The 21,053-nt window shown below is 38.9% G+C and overlaps 1 protein-coding gene across 1 annotated transcript in view; it reads left to right on the top strand.

Annotated features, from left to right (window-relative positions):
* The window catches only part of Slc25a21 (solute carrier family 25 member 21), a 465,218-nt gene that overhangs the window by 157,484 nt on the left and 286,681 nt on the right, over positions 1 to 21,053 (top strand). The gene's annotated exons all lie outside the window — the stretch shown is intronic.

Below are 21,053 nucleotides of genomic sequence, written 5' to 3'. Positions count from 1 at the left end.
CCTGATGCTGCCTGCTACCTCCCACCATGGCCCATAGCTCTGTACAAAAAGCAGTCTGCTTCAGCTTCTACCAAGGAGAAGCCTCTGTGTGTGTGTGTGTGTGTGTGTGTGTGTGTGTGTGCGTACATGTGTGCATGTGCATGTGCGCGTGTGTGTGATGTTCTCTTGGTGCTAATGACCAAAAATTTTCTGTTTGACTATTTACATTATTAGGACTTTAACATAAAACAGGTTTCAGACATATTTAACTTTTACAAGAGTCCATCTGAAGGGACAACTGTAAAACGTTTGGTAGAGTGGTTTGCACTGATGTGTTTTCCAGCACATGGGAGCCAGTCCACTGGCTATAAAATTAAAAAGCCTGGGACAGGGCTGACATTACATTCTTAAAATGGGGTCAATAATTTGTAGTTTGTGTGGTAGCAATGGTAGTGAAAGTTTCTTTTATGGATAATTTATAAGCATTTCATTTCCTCATATGGAATTATTATTTTTGCCTGTCTTTAAAACCAGCTACATTAGGTTGAACTGAAAAATATTTCAAACTCTTATTTCGTGTCTGCACCTGAAATGGTTTGCCCTCTCTGGGAAGCTGAGCTAAGAGAGGTGTACTCAGAAGAAGATTGCAAGAAGTGCTGTTGGAGGCAGGGAAAGTTCGTGGACTTTGACTGGCTTGGCCCTTTTGAAATTGCAGCTAGAATTTTTCACAGCCACTGTCTTTTTTGTGCCTAGACTCGGATGAGCCATTCCAGTCTGAAATTTCAAGTGGCAGATGCTGATCTTGTGTCAAGACTTAGGTGTTTGGTGCTGAAGGACAAGGAATGCTTGTCTTTTTCTAGTGTACTCTTTCATGTGTAGTTCAGCATTCAGCACTATATCTGGGGGAGAGGAGAGGTGGTGGGCAGCTGGGAGGAGTGGAGGGAGGGGAAATTAGTCAAGTTGTATTGCATGAAAGATGAATCTTTTAAGAAAAGAAAGGAAGGGAGGAAGAAAGAAACATATATACATATTTCTTTGTCTTGAAACCTCTGACAGGTCTACTGTGTGACAACTTGACATGATTCTAGGCAGCAGAGTCTGCAGGAGGTTTAAGATAAATATCAATGGTGATATTTTCCCCATTGTCACTCTCTTTTGCTTGCTCCTCACCCCGTCCCACACACATATACACACGCGTACGCACACACACACACACACACACACACACACACACACACACACACACAAACACACAAGGAAAGTTATATGCTCATATCCTAACTTGTTCCAATAGAGAGTCGAAACAAACAAAAGGTTGGCTGTAAATCCAATCCAAGAAAAACAGAGAAAGAAAGAACTGTGTTCAGAGTATGTTCAGAGTGGCACCTTCTGGAGCCAGCATTGCCCTCCCTGTTCAGGAACCCAAGATGCTCGGGTCTGAGCAGAACACCTCACAGTGGGCTTTGAAGGCCACTTACGGGGGCCATTTCCATGAGGACCAGGGCCTCCAGGAGCCTGTGGGCTTTAGGTTTGGGGTTGTTTGGTTTTGTTGTTTTTTTGTTTTTTTATTTCAAGTTTCAGCAGGAGAGATGTGCAATGTTTCACTCGAATTCCAATTTGACATCACTCTTTCAAACACTGCAATGCAATACAAATCACTTTGAGGTGGGAAAAAAATGCAAAGTTGTGTCTCCCTTTTATCTGTGAATCCTTAAGACGCGTGTTGTTTGTGTACGTGCTGAGTGGTCTTATTCTCTACTGCTTCAGCCATGTGGCTCTCGTGACTTCATTGCACCAGGCTCTCAGCCCTTCTGAGGGGACAAGACGCCCTGCGTCACCAGGAAGCTTTTGTTCCGTGAGCGCAATACCACCTCATTAACCTTTTTAATGGTGTGGATTTTATACCATCTGTGTATGTTTGCAAATATTAAGTTATTACCTGTTTTAAAATGAGCATTTTTTCATCCTAAATTTTATATGTTTGCAAATATATTTTTTTAGTAAAATTTCAAAACTAAGTTTTAGCACCTAAAAAAAAAAAAAAAAAGAACTGTAGTATCAGATAGCAGGGAGCTCTAGAATCAGTATTAATGTTCAGAGGATGTCAGCTGTGAACCTAGGGCCTTTAAGTGATATCTTAGGACTTTTGTTTTCCAGTGTGGCCCCAGAAGAGCAAAAGTCAGCCAGGTGTGTTTATATCATCAGCCCCCCGCCCAGCTTCTTACACAGTTAAGAATGAGTTAAAATGTGCCATTTTAAAAGTTCATTAAGAAACTGTTCATTGCAGGGCGGTGGTGGCACACACCTTTAATCCCAGCACATGGGAGGCAGAGACAGGCCTAGTCTATAAAGTGAGTTCCAGGACAGCCAAGTCTATACAGAGAAACCCTGTCTCAAAAAAGAAAAAAAAAAAAAAAAAAAAAAAAAAAAAACAAACAAACAAACAAGGAAACCAAACTGTTCATTATCAAAATGCAATACTAATCTAATGGTTTGATGACATCCATTTCTCATCTAAGTTCTTTAACATCAGCTATCGCTCGATTGTATACCTCAACAATTTTAATGATTAACAACCCCACTCCAGTGCTTAGGTATCAGATATAGGTGAGAGAATTCTCACAAAGTTGATATAAAGTTAATTCTGTACAGGTAAGCATTTGTGTATGACTACCCTCTGAGAACTTTTTTTTCAAATCATCTGCACCTTTGCTTGCTAACAGTTTAGTAAACCCAGACAGTGAGGCCGGCTTAGTGCACCTTAGAAGAGAGAGACTGCACCCTAGCAGAACTCACTTGCTTTAGGGGTGGAGCAAATACCACACAGTCTTTGCCCTTCATTCAGCCAGAACCTAAACCCTGTTTTCTCATCCTTTGAAGACCAAGCCGCAAGGACTTCTTGAATGGCTGCAGTTTCTTTAAACATAACTTCTATTTTCTGAGACAACTTTCTCTACCCTCTAAGCATTTAGAAGACATCCTGGCAATGTACAACATAAACCTTCATCCTGTTATTACCAAATCATGTGATATTTAGCAAGTAACTGACATTCTTTCCATTGAAACTTGATTTTCTTTTCTTGCAAATCTGTAAGGTCAGAGAGTTTAATTATAGATTTAGATGACCAATTCCAGCTCTGACATCACAAAATCTAGGAACCAAGTTATCCATCAAACCTCAGCTTTGGCTGCAAATCAACTCTGGCAGGGGAGCTTTAAAAACTTCTAGATACTTTGTATTTGAGCCCATACAAAAGAGGATCTGATCCAATAAGTCTTCATGGGATTGTTATAACTTTTTAGAAAGTAGGTATGCAGTCAGAAATGAAGGCCTCTGCAATGGATAATTCGCTCATTACCAGACTATACTGTATTCCTAGGTAGAGCAGTCTGATCTAACTAGTTCAATAACAGTGAAATGTATCTAAGGAAACCTAGCATTTGACTTCTATTTCCTGCAACCCCCTACATATCCTCCCCTTGTCTGGCACTTTGAAAGCCCAACATGTTCATACTCTGCATACTCCTTCATATCCCTACCCCTACAGGTACTTTGAAAACCCTATATGATCATGCCTCTAGATTACAAACTTGCAAGCATTCACTATATCAACTCAGTAGGTTGTTGACCAATATCAGAGTCTATGTGTCTACACTCTACATTCACTCTACATTGACTTGTCTAGTTCTTTAAATAGTCTCATGTGTAGAAATTTAAGCTTTATAAAAAGGATTAATTAAGTGATTAGTAAGTACTTGGCATTTTAAGTGAATCCAGTGAAGCTTATCTTCTTTATTAGAGAATGACCATGTATGACCTCAGAGATGGCTCTTCCCTATGACATGCTAGCACAGTGAATGGGAGGAAGACCATTTTGTATAAACAGGCCTCTTCAGGTATTCCTCTGATCTTCCTTCTATGCATTTACCTGGAAGACTAGCCTGATGCCCTGGTCTTTGTAATGCAGTAGCCTACTGACTTTAGACTTCAGGAAAACAATGAAGAGGAGCAGCATCACATATTCCTTAACAAGGATATCTCTGAGAAGTATGCCTGTTGAGTTTGTTATTATGTGACTGTACAGAGTGTATGTATACAACTTGATAGTGGTCTCATAGGGATAAAACTTTAGGATACTCTTGTCATATGTGTGATCTCTGTGTGTGTACACTCTTACAAAGTATATGATCATGCTCAAACACATATGAAAGAATTACTGTAAAGGACTGAGTGCAGAGCGAGACAGGACAAACTCTCTTCCCCAAGAGTGTAGTATAAACTTATCCTTCCTTTATGCTCAGAAGAAATTCGGTAGCATACATCAAAATATTAATTACATTTAACTCCTTTGCTCAAGTAAATGTACCTCTAGGATTTTGTCCTGACGAAACATCACTGTGAGCTAACACTGATAAACACAAATGTGCTTCAGGCTATGATATATAGCAGGAAAAAAATAGAAACAACCTATTTAGTGAAGGTGAATAGTTCACTCCATGTAAGTACATCCATATGATTAAATATTATGTAGCATTAAAATAATACTAATGAAGAGTTTTTAATGAGGTGAAGAAATATTAATGATACATTGTGTGAAAAAGATACAGAACTATATGGTATGATCTCAGCAACGAAAATAAAGGATGTAGGATTAAAAAGACAATGTTAACAGTAGTCATCTGTAGGTCATAACATTATAACATTTAGCTTTTTCATTTCTATATTTTATTTCCCCCAAATTACCATAAATTACATTAATAAGTAGAAAACTTGAACATAGTTTTTCAAAATTTTTACTGGTTGATTAGATAAGAAGACTATAGAAGTATAAATTATGGTAGTAGGGTTAAGGACTCAACTCTAAATAAGTGGAATGCTGCCCACCAAAATTCCACTTACTTTGGCAAAAGTCCATCTTGGTGTTTGGGGTTACTTTCCCTATGTACCAAATTAGGGCACCCTGCTAAAGGAACATTAATAGCCCTTTAATCCCTAAGATACAAACTGACCTAATCTTATCTCAACATTGTTATATATAGTCCTTATTTCTGTTTAGAAATCATAAATGCAGACTGGTGGTGGTGGTCCACGCCTTTAATCCCAGCACTTGGGAGCAGAGGCAGGAGAATTTCTGAGTTTGAGGCCCGCCTGGTCTACAGAGTGAGTTCCAGGACAGCTAGGGCTATACAGAGAAACCCTGTCTCAAAAAACCAAAAAAAAAAAAAAGAAAAAAAAAAAAAGAAATCATAAATGCTAGCCAATAATATTTTAGGCATATACATACATATATATATATACACATATATACATTTGTGTGTACATATGTATATATATATGTGTGTATATATATATATTTATATTTATATTAAATTTCCTCCTTCTCTGAAACAGTCACTAGCCTGTAGCAGAAAATCTTATAGTTCAAGGGCATTGACACTTTGGTAAAGTAAAGTAAGTAAAGAAAAAAATACAGAGAAGCATTTAGACACAATGTTGAAATATGGTGGCTTAGCTATGCCAAAGGAGTCTATGCTTACTACCCATGAATATGGATAAATTACTGTAAATATGGATAAATCATTACTTTTTTTTGAAGTGCTGGAGGTCAGACATAGGGTCTCATACACTTTAGGCAGCACTCTGCCTTTGAGCTGCACACCAAACCTCTGGATCTGAATAAATGAGGTGCATAAGAAGCACGAGTTCCTGGGATTGCAAGGAACAGAAGGAAGTCTTTCCAGAGAAAAATAAAGAAATAAAGAAACAATTCCAGAGCATAGAAGATAGACAGAACCAAGGAGCACCACACCCTAAAAATAATCTTTGCATAGAATGGAAAACAACTGACCTCAGCAGTCAGTACTGAGATTTGAAGAGTCAGACTGAAGCTTGATGTAACAGGAGCTTGATTAGGATCTAACCTAAGAACCTGGATTAACTGGGCTCCTCCAAATGGACCTAATAAGGGATTACATAGGTAGTGAACTGGGCTCTTGGCAGAAAGAAATAAAATTCCCCTCTACTGGAAAGCAACTTCACTGTAGGATTTCAGGATTCCCCCAGATCAAGTCTAATTAAATATGAGTTTATCAGGCTCTGCCTAGCAGCCAACCTGGTGTAAGTTCATTAAAGTTAGAACACTGATTACATAAAGGAGAACTGAACCAAGGTGTGGATGCATTCTGGGTAATGGAATGAGATTTTTCTCAATGGAAATGGAAGTAAGAGAATTCATTTGTTATGTTGTAGAGAATTTTAGGTATCATTAGGTACTTAAGGATAGGCAGGTAGAGAGATAGATAATAGACAAATGTAAGATATCTATATGTAGATGAGTATATAGCTCTATATCATGCATATATCTTGTTGTTCTTCCCATTAAAAGACCTATTAGTAAAGGCCTATTTCCTAAATCTTGTTTTCTAAGTACTATTTGCCATTAAAAGAAATGCTTTCTGGAGAACCATATGATTTCAGAGTTGAGGCAGAGGCTGTGTACGTTTGGGATGCCTTATATTAGATAGTAAGACCAAACTCAGAAAATAATTAAGACATGTTAAGAAGAGATTTAAAGCAGTTTGAAGAGGCTCTGGCCAAATCTGGAGCAATGTGAGGATTAAAAGTAAGCATCGTATTAATAGATAATATCACATAAAATATTAATAGAAACCCATGAATCTTCCTTGATGTGAATGAATGGATAAATATATTGGTTAAAGAGTAGGTTCTTATTTTACAGTGCAGTTCTATTAAATGTAGTGTGGTATAAATTTTAAATGATGACAGCTATTATAATACAACTTAGTTCAATGAGAAAACACTAATTTGACACCAGCTGCTTTGTATATGATCTAGATATTACTCCCATACATCATGCAGAATTAAGCAGTATATATAATAAAAATACCAAAGACCAGAATAGCCTCTGGACAATAGTCAAAGGCAAATTATTTCAGAAGGATCCACTGGGCATGATGGTGCATCCCTTTACTAGGGAAAAGAAGGAAAGAAAGAAAGAAAGAAAGAAAGAAAGAAAGAAAGAAAGAAAGGACCAAAGTTGAGTAATAGTAAACTTTTCAGCAACAATGCAAGCCGGGAGGTAATAGCACAGCAATTTATAATGTAAACCTAGAATTTTCTAACCTAACAAATCATGATTTAATGATGAGAGGAAATAAACATTTATAGATTTTTCTTTTTCTCTTTTCCCTCCTTCCTTTCTTTCTTTGTTTTTTTTTACTTTGTTTTCTTTGTTCCTTTCTTCTCTTTCTTCCTTCCCTCCCTACTTCCTTCCCTTTCTTTCTCCCTTCCCTTTCTTTTTTCTTTCTTCCTCCCCTTTCTTTCTTTCTTTCTCTCTCTCTTTCTTTCCTTCTTTCTTTCTTTCTTTCTTTCTTTCTTTCTTTCTTTCTTTCTTCCTCTTCACTTTAGATACAGAGTATTTAGTCTCCACTATGTACCCATAGCTAGGTAGACCAGACTGGTCTTGAACTCATAGAGATTTACCTGCCCCTGTCTCCCAAGTCCTGGGATTAAAGATGTACCTACCACATCTGGCTCATACTTATGGATGAAAACATAATTTAGCAGTAGTGGTGTTATGCACTGAATTGAGTGTCTTCTTTCCTGTCCACTCCTCCAAAAAATTATGTTGTTGAACTCCTAGCTCATACGACAACAGAATGTGACTATGTTTGGAGACAAGGGCTATAACTAGGTAACTAATAGAAATGAGGGCATTCTAATGGCTCTTTTTTGGTCTGACTCTCATTCTTAACTTTCAAGAAGCAGATTAGATACACAAAAGGGGATATATGTACAAGGCACAGATATGTATTCAAAAAGTGGTGAGAAGATAGCTCTCCAGAGCAATCTGTCAGCCCTTCATCTTAGACCTCCAGGCTCTAGAACTATGAGAAAAATAACTTTCTGTTGCTTAACTCTCCCATATTCTGGTACTAACCCAATGAGACGTTTCTGCTTCTCTAGGCATTCTTTATATTTTGAGAAAGGATGACTTCACCACAAGTCTCTGAGATGAAGGATGGTGAAGAAAGATGACCCTAAATATCCCAGCAAGCAGCAGTGGCACAGTCTTTGAACCCTTTGGGCAGATAGCAATAGCTTAGAAACAGATTAGGCCTGTCTTACATTCTTGTCTACTTGGCCTATGTTGATACTTTGCTCTGAGTAGTAATGGCTTCATTGTGTGTCCCAGGCTACCTACAAGCCATGCGAGAGTTAGACTTGTTTAGCAGAGCAATATTGCAATACTACTGGGATAGTCCCAGGGTAGTGAGGTTAAATGCTTCACTTCCAGCTAAGAATATTTTCCCCAGAGACAACAAGTTTGATTTTTCTTTTCCTAATGGAGCTAGTTTTACTATTTCTATTTAATAGCATCTATGTCAATTTAAAATTATGCAGTTTCACTTGGACATACAATGTGGTGAGAGTTGATAAAAGTGATTTTTAAGCTGTTTTTGTCAACTAGACACAAGCTGGATTCATCTGGGAAGAGGAAATCTCATTGGAGGAATTGCTTCCATCAGCTTTGACATGTGAGCGTGTCTCTGCAACATTTTCCTGATTAATGATTGATGTGGGAGGGACCAGTCCACTCTGTGTGGTACACCCCTGGGCAGGTTGCTCTTGGGGTGTATAAGAAAGTCAGCTGAGCCAGTAAGCAGCATTTTTACATGATCTCTGCTTCAAGCTCCTGCCATGAGTTCTTCCCTCGGCTTCCTCTCATGATGGAAGTTAGTGTAGGTCAGTCAATGTTTTGTCACAGCCACAGAGAATTCAACCAAGACAGGCATTTACGTGTACCAAGAAATGTCAGATCATTCCCTGTCATCATACTTAAGCTTGACCTAAGTTAATGAGACACAATTTCCACTAACAAGTCTCAAATAAGAGCAGGAAAACATGTTTTTTAGACTTAAAAGACTTCTAGCCATGTTGGGAGGGAATGCCCACTTCCTGCCTATGAGCTGAAAACCTTTGGACGACTCTGTTGAGAACCAGTGAGCGAAACCTGGAATATGCAGTCTCACTCATGTTCTCAGGATTGTTCTATCAGATAGCATTTTCAGCAGTTTCACACAGTGACAGTGTCATTACAACTCTCTTCTACCACATTGCCACATAGCCTTGCAGAGGCACCTCAAGGCCAGAGATGAAGTGTCCAGCTTCCAGCTGCCTTTGCCACTATCCTGGAGTTGCTGGACTATATTACTATATATAATGAGATCAGAAAGACAGCGGAAGCCTTAGGTGTTTTTTTCTATAATTTTTTTCTATAATTTTTCTATAATTTTTATTGCATGTTAGTATCTGCAGCAATATAGCATATACAAGCACCCACAGATATTTGTGAGATAAGCTAATTATAAATGTGGTAACTTACTGTGGTTCATCCTTCCATATCTAATGGAAAAAAGCAATAGTGCTAAGATGTGACTTCATCTACATGGACATCCACTGAAAACTCTCCCACTAACACATACTGTTGGACAGACATCCATATCATGTCCCTAGTCTTATATTTAAGATTTGTATAAAGAACAATAAGTTTCTTTAAAAACCTGTGTTGGCATCTAAGCCTAGATACACTTAATGTTTGAAAAAATGTGAGATTTTTGGAGCATTGTTCTACATGTATTTTGGGTTGGCAATTAGATATTCCTTTTGGTTAATTTTAAAAGGGAAGAAATCAAAGAATATGTTCTTAAAATGTAGTCTTGGAAAATGAAAATATTACAAACAAGTCCATTTGTTCTCTTCTAATAATGAGCTTCATTAATGAGTTTCGTTAGCTGGACCCACAGGGGCTAATTTTTTACAAGTACAAGTGATCTACTTAAGTGATGGCCCTTTCACAATTGAAAGAATCCTATTATTAAAATATTACCATGTTTATTTTAAATTCCCTTTGTTTTATGTGCTCAAGCCTGATAAAATAAGGCTACTGTGTTGTGTGGTTGGATGATATTGGGTAATGGTGTGTTATTTTTGTATGTGGATGCTCATTCCCTAAGGAGGCTTCTGAGTAGGAGTGAAGCAGTGAGTGCTATGCACTGGATGACTCTGTCTTCAGTGATTCACAGCCTTCTGTTGTGCTATGTTTTGAAACAACTTCCTCTTGACATAAAGTCCTTAAAAATAAAAGAGGTTCTAAGAGTTGGTTCCGAAGTTTGGTGAGGTGCTGAAATTTTATTGTTACCTGCAAATAATAATAGCACACCATGGTAAGTCTGTACAGGAATGAGTGCCCAAATACTTAGTTCACTAGTCATTCTGTACAGGCCCTGCGTATACCTTACTGAATAACCATAAACAACCTATTCTTCTTGAGTGGTCTCATCCCATAAGCTACAGAGCATGTCACGAACTCATGGCTTGCCTAGATCTGAGGGTACGTTCAAAGGATGCCCTGTCTCCACCCTTCAGGGTTTTATAGTCTTTCTACAGGAAATATTTTGTTTAATTAAGAATTAGCTTCTGGCAGCAAACTTGGGAGTATGTTTTAACTTCAATTTAAGTCTCTATGATCTCAGAGTTGCTGCTACAGCTCTGCAGATATTCTGTCCTGAACAGAGTTCTCCTTGTTCATCTCTGCAGAAAATAAGACAGAGCTGAGAGCGCTGCATTTCATTTCCACAGAAAAACTAGAAACAGGGCCTGGAGCATCTGAATTGTCATGTGATCCGTCATGGCGTTAGCTAACTAAAAGTTGTTTAGACAGTGTACAAAAAGTTTAAAAAATATTACCTCAGCTGGTTATTTAGATTGCTTTATAGTTTTCTATATTAATGCACTGTTATTTTTGGCTGGCTTGTTTTCTAATATAATAATGTAGCTGGAAAATAACCCAATATTCTGCTTTGAGTACCTTGAAAGGACCAGGTACTTGGCACATGCTTGTGCTTGGCAAATATCAGCACAATGCTGTCTGACCTGTTAGAGTGTTTTGTTAGCTTAAGACTAAAATTAGCTGGTTGACAGAACCCAACAATGATCCTAGTTATCTGCCCAATTAACTGTCAGTGAACGGCTTAGGCACCAGGATCTTATGAGTCTTCCCAGAAGGGAGACTTCAGTTGAGTTTGAGAGTATCCAAATCTAACTAGGAGATGGAGCACAATGCATAAAACCCAGTTCCCTAAATCAAGTACTTATAGAATATATATACTTGATGTATGAGGTATGTGGGCATTATATTTTGTTTTATGAAAGATCTTGAACCCAACTTTAATAATAAGTGCCATTATAATTTAGAAATTAAATGGCTCTATAAACCTTAACTGTCAAAACCATCATCTTAGAACTGTTGGAATAGATCTTTTAGGGCTAGTTTGTGGTGATATCTTGGTTTTTAATCAAATGCTGTCCAGCTTGATCTTGTTGCTAAAAGTTGTCTCCAGATGTCATCCAATATTTAAAACACTCAGGTACTCAAAGGTAAACTTTTGTGTATCATGGAGGAATGTGTAGTTGTAGGGATTTGTGTGTGTGGGGGGGTGGTTGATAAAGAATGAATGGAGGGTTAGCTTACTTGGTAAATAAAGTGCTTGCTTCCCAAGCATATATAGGCCTGAGTTCTAATCTCCTAGAAATCACTTCAAAATAAAAAATCAGGTGTGGTGAGGCATACTTGTAATCTCAGCACAGTTTGAGGGGATGATTGACAGCTCCGTGGAGCTGGATAAACAACAGGCCTAGCCTGATGCGTAAGTTCTGGGCCAGGGCGAGACCCTGTCTTAAAAGAGGGTGAAAAGTGGTAAGGAAGACATCCAAGGTTTTCTCCTGGCTTCCACAAACATGCTAATATATGTTTGCATATATATATCCAGACACATGCACACATGCTCTCTCACACACATACACACTCACACAAGCACATACACTTGCCACAAGGCATGTGAAAGGCATACCCACTAGTGAAGTTTTAAGCATACTTAAGAGAGAAGCTAATAAGGACATCACTGTGGACGGCCAACTGGATGGTTCAGCAGGTCAAAAGCATTTGTGTGCCAAGTCCAAGGACCCACAGTTCAGTGTAGAGTGCATGGTAGAAGGAAAGCCCTCCAACCACATACACACAATGATGATAAAATTATAAGCTTAACAGTCATCGATATTAAAGGAGAAAATCCTTTCATTTTAATTATTAAATGATATGTTCTTTATAGAGATGATGAGTGTTATAAATAAAAGTGTTTTATGCTATCTTATAACTGATGTGTTATGAGAAAATCAACTTTTTTGCAAGAGCCCATTCACATTACATTAAAAATCATAACCTTGTGGTATTTTACTCCTGTCTTTCTTGCTGTAAGAGATAGAGACAGAGAGAGAGTTAGAAAGAGAGAGACAGAGACAGAGAGAGACAGAGATAGAGACAGAGAGATCTGTCACCAGGCCCGGTGAATTCTCAGGAATTTGGAAGACCTGGGCCCCCATTACAAAGCTGGTCCCTGCATTATCTTTCGAGTTTCATTCTACATGGTTTCTGGTGGTTTTGTAACAGAGCAGGGATTTTTAGCAAAACTTCTCACAATCCTTTGCGATTTGCTCACACATTGGAGCATTTGTTATCTGCTACTGGAAGACAATGGAAGACAGTAATAATGATTATTATAATGACACCCCAACCACAGTTTCCCTCCCTCCTCTCCCAACCGCCACTCCTACCCCTCCCTCCATCCACTCCTCTTTTTCTCTTCAGAAAAGGACAAGCCTCCCATGGCTATCAACCAGCCCTGCATACTAAGTATCAATGAGACTAGGTACCTTTCCCATTAAGGCTGGATAAGACAACCCTGTATGAGGAAGGGGTCTGAAAGCTGGCAAAAGTCTCAGAGGCAGGCCCTATTCCACTGTAGTTCTCAAAAAGAGCAAACCAACTTCTGTTTGTTTGTTATGTTCTTTTTGGGGGGGTGTTACCTATCTTCTGCCTTTCTAAAGCAGGACACAAATGACAGACTATACAATGAAACAGTAGGTCAGAGATATAAGCTAAAGGAGGGTGGTTCCAGTAATTAAATAAAATTAGAAAAAAAAAACTATGAATGCCTTGAAAGCTTGAGAAGCAATTCTTTTTTTATTAGATATTTTCTTTATTTACATATCAAATAATATCTCCTCTCCTGATTTTCCCTCTGGGGAAAAAAAAAGAAAAAAAAAGAAAGGAAAGAAAAACAAAACAAAACAAAAAACCAAAACCCTGTTCCCTCCCCGTCTCCCTGCTCACCAACCCACCCACTCCCACTTCTTGGCCCTGGCATTCTCATACACTGGGGCATAGAACCTTCACAGTACCAAGGGCCTCTCCTCCCATTGATGACTGATTAGGCCATCCTCTGCTATACATATGCTGGTGGAGCAATTAGTCCCACCATGGTGGTTTAGTCCCTGGGAGCTTTGAGGGTATTAGTTAGTTTATATTGTTGTTCCCCCTAAGGGACTGCAAACCCTTCAGCTCCTTGGGTCCTTTGTCTAGCTCCTTCATTGGGAACCCTGTGCTCAGTCCAATGGATGGCTGTGAGCCTCTACTTCTCTATTAGTCAGGCACTGGCAGAGCTTCTCAGGAGACAGCTATATCAGGCTCTCTCAGCCAGTACTTGCTGGCATCCATAATAGTGTCTGGGTTTGGTGATTGAATATGGGAAGGATTCCTAGGTGGAGCAGTCTTTGTATTGTCCTTCCTTTAGTTTCTGCTCCATAGTTTGTCTCTGAAACTCCTTCCATGGGGTATTTTGATCCCCCTTTTAAGAAGGAACGAAGTATCCATACTTTGAGAAGCAATTCTTAAATAGATCAGTGCAGTGTGCTAAAGAAGAAATACAGGCTTCATGAATATCTTGTTCTTGTGCACATTGGGAGGGCATGCTTTTGAAAGATGAATATTTCTTTAATCACATGTATTGCAGAGTACCTGTGCTCTGGCTGGAAAGATTGCTTGAGCTACTGAGGTGGTGATGACTGGCCCTTGGGAAGGCCAGGATCTGTGTGCAGGCTGCAGAGTCTGAGGAAGGATGATGGTGCTTTGCCTGGAGGCTTTCAAAGCAAGAGGATGAACTTGCACAGGGTGGCTGGCGGGTGTGGCCTCAAAAGAAAGGGAAGTGTTCCTGCAGTGCAAATCCTAAAGGACACTGTTTCTTCTGCAGCCTAGTTTCTGCTTTCCTCCCTGGTAGATGGCAAGTGACTCAGCATTTCCAAGAGCCATGTCTTGCATCAGCTTCACCTTTGAGTGAGGGCCTCTTGAAGCTAAGATAGTCAGGGAGGTGAGACCAGATCCTCTCATCACATCCTACACTCACTGCATTTGCTTTTAAGAGACCAGTAATCATTTAATTTCAGTGATGCCTAGAATGTGCGCTAAACAAAATCAAGTGATATCACAGGCAACAACAAAGAAAAGCTGTGAGCCTTTTGAAATATTTCAAATAGGTTAGGATTTGCCTGCTGAAATTACTCAGATCCACAGGGAACATTCTGACCACCACTTGTGTTATACCAATCTTGACTTCACGTGCGCTCTTATGACTTGCACATGTGAAGGACACCCACCACTTGCTGGGACCTGCCCACAATCATTGCATGTCTCTTTTCTCCTATACTGCTTGATTGGTGGTCTGCTGTACACTGTGCAGATGTTTCTCCTGGGCTATTTCATGATTATTTTTCAAGTGGCCTCTTAGCCAAGGATGGCAGGTCAGCACATGGAAACATCTGCTCTGACCATTTTTCTAAGCAAACAGCAGATGGCATTGCTGTTGTCCTTTTGATCTGGAGCAAAAATTCCCAAGGCTGAGGTGTTGGTTTACATTGACTGCCTGGCAAGGAACTGCCTGCAAGTTCAGTTCACCTCCCCCAACAGTAGCAGTCCTTACAGTCATTTGCTCTGTGATTCTCCTGCTTAGTTTGTTTCTTTCTGTGACTCTACCCTTGCGGGATATCATGAACTTTGATCCTCCCTCCTGTGACTGTTTTTAAGTCACTGCGTTAACAACTGTTGTCCTCGTAGTGTCTTTCTTCTGTTTGTGGGTCTGGGGCTACCAGTAGCTCTACCAAGAAGGAGAGAGAGTAACAGGTATGTGCTGAGGTTACCAGAGGATTTATCTGGACACTGAAAGTCCATAGACCATAGATTATCTGGAAATGGTTGAGCCATCAAGCTCTTTCCAATGCTTCCTCACTCAGAGAAGACCATCTCGATATTACATTTTAACTGGTGGACTTGTAAAACTTAATGAATATGTGTGTGCACCCCTGGAGCAATAACTTGTACAATGTATTAACAATGCAAATACTCAGAAACACACAAGATCATTCTTTAATGCTTTAAATAGAGGATAGCTTTAGGGAGAAAAAAAAGATGACTTTCTTATATTTTCCATTGGGTTATATTGAATTTCAGTGGATTCTTTCATTGTTATATAACTTTTATGAATTTGATGTACACCCATGTTCTCTACTGCATTTCATTTGTAGATGTTTCCTCGTTGGTATTACTATTCATCCTCTGTCTTTTCTTCTTCTATCACATCTTGTATATCGAGCTATTCCAGGAACTACCAGTTTCCTCACTTATGAAATAAAGACAATTGAAATATTTTCCTCCTACAGTTGTTGTAAGGATTAAATGAGATTGTGTGCCAAGCAAGCAACTGGCATTTGTCATCAGCATCCCAGCATCAACATCACCACCATCAGCTTCATTATCATTATTGTGTTACTGTAGCTCAGAGGATCCAGGGACCAAACTATACCATTTCTAGGCTGAAATGTCAGGCACTCTCTTCCTTCTGCTCTAGGTCCAGAGTTCATTGGCTCTTATTGCAATACTTCTTTTTGGGTTTGGGTTTTGTTGTGGCTCTGATTTTCTTTCCCTTTTCTTTTTTTTTCCTAGTCTCAATATTTAGGCCACATAGAACTCAGTCGTTGTACTTATTTACAAAAGAAAAAGATATAATCCTTTCCATATTCAGTCATCGAACCCAGACACTATTGTGGATGCCAGCAAGTGCTGGCTGACAGGAGCCTGATATAGCTGTCTCCTGAGAGACTCTGACAGTACCTGACTAATACAGAAGTAGAGGCTCACAGCCATCCATTGGACTGAGCACAGGGTCCCCAATGAAAGAGCTAGAGAAAGGACCCAAGGAGCTGAAGGGTTTGCAGTCCCTTAGGACGAACAATAATATGAACTAACTAGTACCCTCAGAGCTCCCAGGGACTAAAACTCCAACCAAAGAGTACACATGGTAGGACTAATTGCTCCACCAGCATATGTATAGCAGAGGATGGCCTAGTCTGTCATCAATGGGAGGAGAGGCCCTTGGTCCTGTGAAGGTTCTATGCCCCAGTGTAGGGGAATGCCTGGGCCAGGAAGTGGGAGAGAGTGGGTTGGTGAGCAAGGGGAGTGGGGAGGAAATAGGGTTTGTTTGTTTTTGTTGTTGTTTTTGTTTTTGATATTTTTTCGGAGAGGTAGTCAGGAGAGGAGATAACATTTGAAGGAAGAAAATATCTAATAAAAAAAATAAAAAATAAAATTTTGAACTGTTAAAAAAAAAAAACTTTCCCAGAGAAACTAGAATATATTTGAGCATACTTCAGAATGACCCATTCTTCCCTGCATATTACCATTTTGGTTCAGCTGCCTCAGAGCTCTGCCTCCTTTAAGCTGTGTCTACAGCATGGCTAGCACACATTCACTCACACTGGTCTATACACATGCTACCTGTGTCTACAGCATGGCTAGCACACATTCACTCACACTGGTCTATACGCATGCTACCTGTGTCTACAGCATGGCTAGCACACATTCACTCACACTGGTCTATACACATGCTACCCTTGCATCAGATGACCAAATGTTCTGTAGCAATTAGTAACAATTTGTATCCTTTAGAAATTAGCCAAGAGTCCATGGGTCTAGAATATTTCATAGCAAAATATTTGGTAGCTCAGAAAATATAAGCTTTTGGATTTTTTTGGTAATCATCTGATGTTTCTAGATAAAAATGAAATGCCCGGGACTGGTGTGTTTTGTTGCTATTATTGTTGCTTTTGAGACAGAGTCTCATGCTTTCCAGGCTGGCTTCAAAAACCGAACTTGCCATTTAATTGATGGTCATACTGAACTCCTGGTTCCCCTGATCATCTCCCATGTGCAGTGATCATCCTTCTGTGTCTCAGACCTGGCTAACTTAGCTACTCTTTGAAGGCGAGGTCACAGCTCTACATGCCACTTTTTATTAGCAAATAAAAAGGGAGGAGTAGAGGGAGATATTAAGAGAGGGCGTGACTCACATTTCTGACAAGACAAGGCAGCTACCAACTGACTGTGTGGAAACGGTGCTGGAGCGTGTGTGCAAGCATCTCAGTCACTCCAGGACGTAGGATTACCAAGATCAGTAAGCCTTAAATACTGGGGATTAGTTTATGTAACACTGGAAAGACAGATCTCCTTCCAATCTTCCTAGGAGCCCATCCCGATAGTCTTTTATTTTCACTTCCAATCCTTTATTTCGGAGTTTGTAAAATTTTCTTATTAAAATGTTTTTATTGTTTCTTCTGTGAAAATTTAGACACTAAAATTATATCAAATAATCTTTTCTTTAAAAATACATTTAAAGTGTGTGTGTGTGTGTGTGTGTGTGTGTGTGTGTGTGTGAATACTTATGCATGAACACTTATATGCCCAGCACAGGCGTGGAAGTCCGAGGCCAACGTAAAGGAGTCAGCTTCTTCCAACATGTAGGTTTTGAGACTCAGCCCACGTTGCAAAGTTGTCAACACGTGCCTTTGCCTGTTGAACCATTTTGCTGGACTGTCTCAAACATATGAACCATTTTTTAACTATGTTCTTTCTTAGTATAGCAAACACATTTTGCTGTATCCTTGTAAAAATTTTGTTTTGAAAATTAATTTTGTCTAACATTTCCTTTTGCCCTAGTCAGCTTCCCCCCATCTTCCCCCACTTTCTTTCCTTTTCTTGTGAGGCCAAAGTATATCTCCCCATTCATTATCTGTTCTTAAATCTTTAAATTTTATTTTATAATCACATTAAGTTAACTTAAATCTCTACTATAATCCATTGTCCCAGTTAAAACTTCCATTTATCTTAATTTAATATTTTCTAGACACTAAATTGAAAATCAATTAATTTCAGTTGTAGAAGATTGTCAGATGGGCTTCTTTCTCCTGAAACAGATTTAACTTCCTCGCCTGCTGAACTTGGTGTCCTTTAAGCATGAGGAACTCATCCACTCTGCTTCATCCTCATTGCCCCTTACTATCCTCACATGAAGCTGTGGTATCTTTCCACTGTAGGCCTCCTTTTGTTCTGGTCACCACATTCCATGAGTCAGCCCCATGCTGTGTTACACATGCACAGACCCAAGATGCACTTGCACACACATGCACAAGCACAAGCACATGCACACTTGTGTACACACACGTATGTGCACACACACATACATCCATGCACACATGCACAGACACAGCACACACAGACACATACTCATGCACACAACACATTCTATCTTTCTCACCCCTTATGTTCCAGAATCTATGATTTGTCTCCCCACCATGACCACATTCCCACCTTTTATATCATCCAGTCCCTGCCCTTCTACTCTCTGTCTACTTTACACATGGCTGTTAGATTTTTCTCCTTAAAATATAGCTTTAATAGTTTTTTTTTTTTTATGCTCCCGAACTTAATACTGCCTGAAGAGTGCATTTGCGACTTTGATGACAGCAGTCTTCTAGATTTGGGTCCCAGCTGATTTCACATGCTTTTCCTGCGGGCCAGTCTCTGGAATCTGGGTTTTCCTGGCAGTTTTGCATTTCTCTGATTTTACTGTGCTTCTCTAGTTCTTTCCATCCATCCCTGACCCCCGGCCTGTTTGCTGTGAACTCTCTACTTTTCTTCTCTTGTTGACTATTTTGAGCAAACTCAGATATCACTTCTCCATAAAGCCACCTTTGATTATGCTACCTTGGCCCTTGCAAATGTTCTGAGATTTTTTTATAGCTCTGAACTCTTGATTTTCAGCTGTTCTCTCTCTCTCAACAAGAGAGGGAAAGTAGAGAGTCCAGAGCAATAAGATGTGTGATCAGTCTCTTCCTCCTCTTCCCTGAATTGTCAGCACCTTACCTTATAATTGGTTATATCTGGTTTGTTTTCTCTTTCTGACTATAACTTAATAATGTCCTTGATAGATCGGACCAGTATCTTAATTACTTTTATATTCTTTATTTTACCAACACACTACTTATTTACCAATACACTATTTACATGTTTGCCATTTGATAAAGATTTTAGCTATGTGTGTGTTCCAGCTATATATACATAATTAAAAATTAATCTCCAAATCCCCATTTGCATGTGTATGTGTGTGTATGTGTGTGTATCCTTTTTTGAGACATGGTCTCTCATGTAACTCATGCTGGGACTTACTTAACTGCACCCAGGTTTGTGTCTTTTTTTAATAATATAATAATCACAAACAGTGTTCATTGCTTTGTAATGCTACAAGACTCTTCATTCTCCTGTCTTTGAGCAGGAACACAGGAATCGATCACTCAGCAGCCTATTGTCACTGCTCTGCTAATTGGTAAATGTAGAAGGCACTCAGAAAGTTCCTCAGCTCATTAGCTTCTTTTACTTGAGCTATAAAAAATCTCAGTGGACTGAACTGGGACATCCCTGACACCTTAGCACTGGAGAGGCCAAAGCATGAAGACCAGCCTATGCTGTATAAGAAAATCCAGTCTCAAAACCAACAGCAAACTGACGATCATGAAGAGTTTTATTTGCTTACGTGTTTCTCTCCGCTGCTCCAAGAAGGCCTTTGAGTGAATCTGGGCAAGAGCCAATTAAATACAGTCCATATATGGGTATCTGGATATGCAAATTATATGTAAATGAAGACTTAAAATGCAAAGATGTGTATTTTAAGAATTTCCTTTATATGGTTAGTGCTGGAAACTGAATCTACTACCTTCAAAATCTAGGCATTTGCTCTATTTACTGAGCTATCCTCAATTCAAAAATTTCTTTTATAATACCTTTAAAGAATTAAACGTTAGTAATATTCCTAAAAATAACATTACCTTTTCTTCAAAGTCAGCAGGAAGCTATCTAAATGCAACTATTGGGTTGTGTTACACGAAACTCAAAATAACTGATAACTGAAACCCAGCCACTTCAAATGGTTCAGCCTCTGTAGGCATGAGATAAATACAGTCTTGAATCTTAGAACTTAGTGCTCAGTCCTGTTGGTTTGTTTTGTTTTGTTGGGTTCTTTTTTGTTTGTTTTTTTGCCCTATATTGGATTTTTATTGTCTTCCTTTGACTCAACCTGTGAAACTAATGTACTCATTAGTAATACTAATCTTCAGTCACTACTGGTAATTATTGACTTAATTTCTTTTTGTTATTGGTATATAATTAGTTCGTAATTATTTGGTTTTATTATACTAGTATTTAAAATATAAAATTAATTGGAGGTTTCCTTTACTTTGAAGTTGTTCTAAAGGAATACACGTTCATGAGGTAACTTCAGTTTTGTGACTCTTTTGTGCATACACTAGTAAATTATGCTTTTGTTCAGGATTTTTGATTCCATAGACAAAGTTTCCTTTTCTTATTTTTGTTTATTTGTTTTTATTTTGACTGGATCTTAGTATGTAGTCCTGGCAAGTCTGAAAGTCTCCAAGACCTGGCTACTCCTGGTGCTGGGATTAGAGGTATGCACCACTACCACCACTCCTGGTTCAATCTGTTTCTTAAGTACCTATTCTGGACATCTGTGATAAGGAGCCATCATACCTCAGGTAGAGAAGATAAGAAAACTACCCAGCCTGTGACCACTGTGATGTATGCTGATGATCCCAACTCACAGTTTATAAGAATTTCTTCTTCTTCATATTAAAAAAAAAATGTTGATAAATCATATTGTTTTTCCTCCTGAAAGTCTCTTGGGGAAAGTGAGTGAAATCCAAGAAGATGAGTCCATTAAATTAATACTTACTCTAGGCAGTTTTATAAAAACTTATT

This window comes from Mastomys coucha, unplaced genomic scaffold, assembly GCF_008632895.1.
Source record: "Mastomys coucha isolate ucsf_1 unplaced genomic scaffold, UCSF_Mcou_1 pScaffold6, whole genome shotgun sequence".
NCBI classification, from domain to species: Eukaryota; Metazoa; Chordata; class Mammalia; order Rodentia; family Muridae; genus Mastomys; species Mastomys coucha.
Note: the sequence above shows the minus strand (reverse complement) of the source record. Positions and strands in the feature narration are given on the sequence as shown.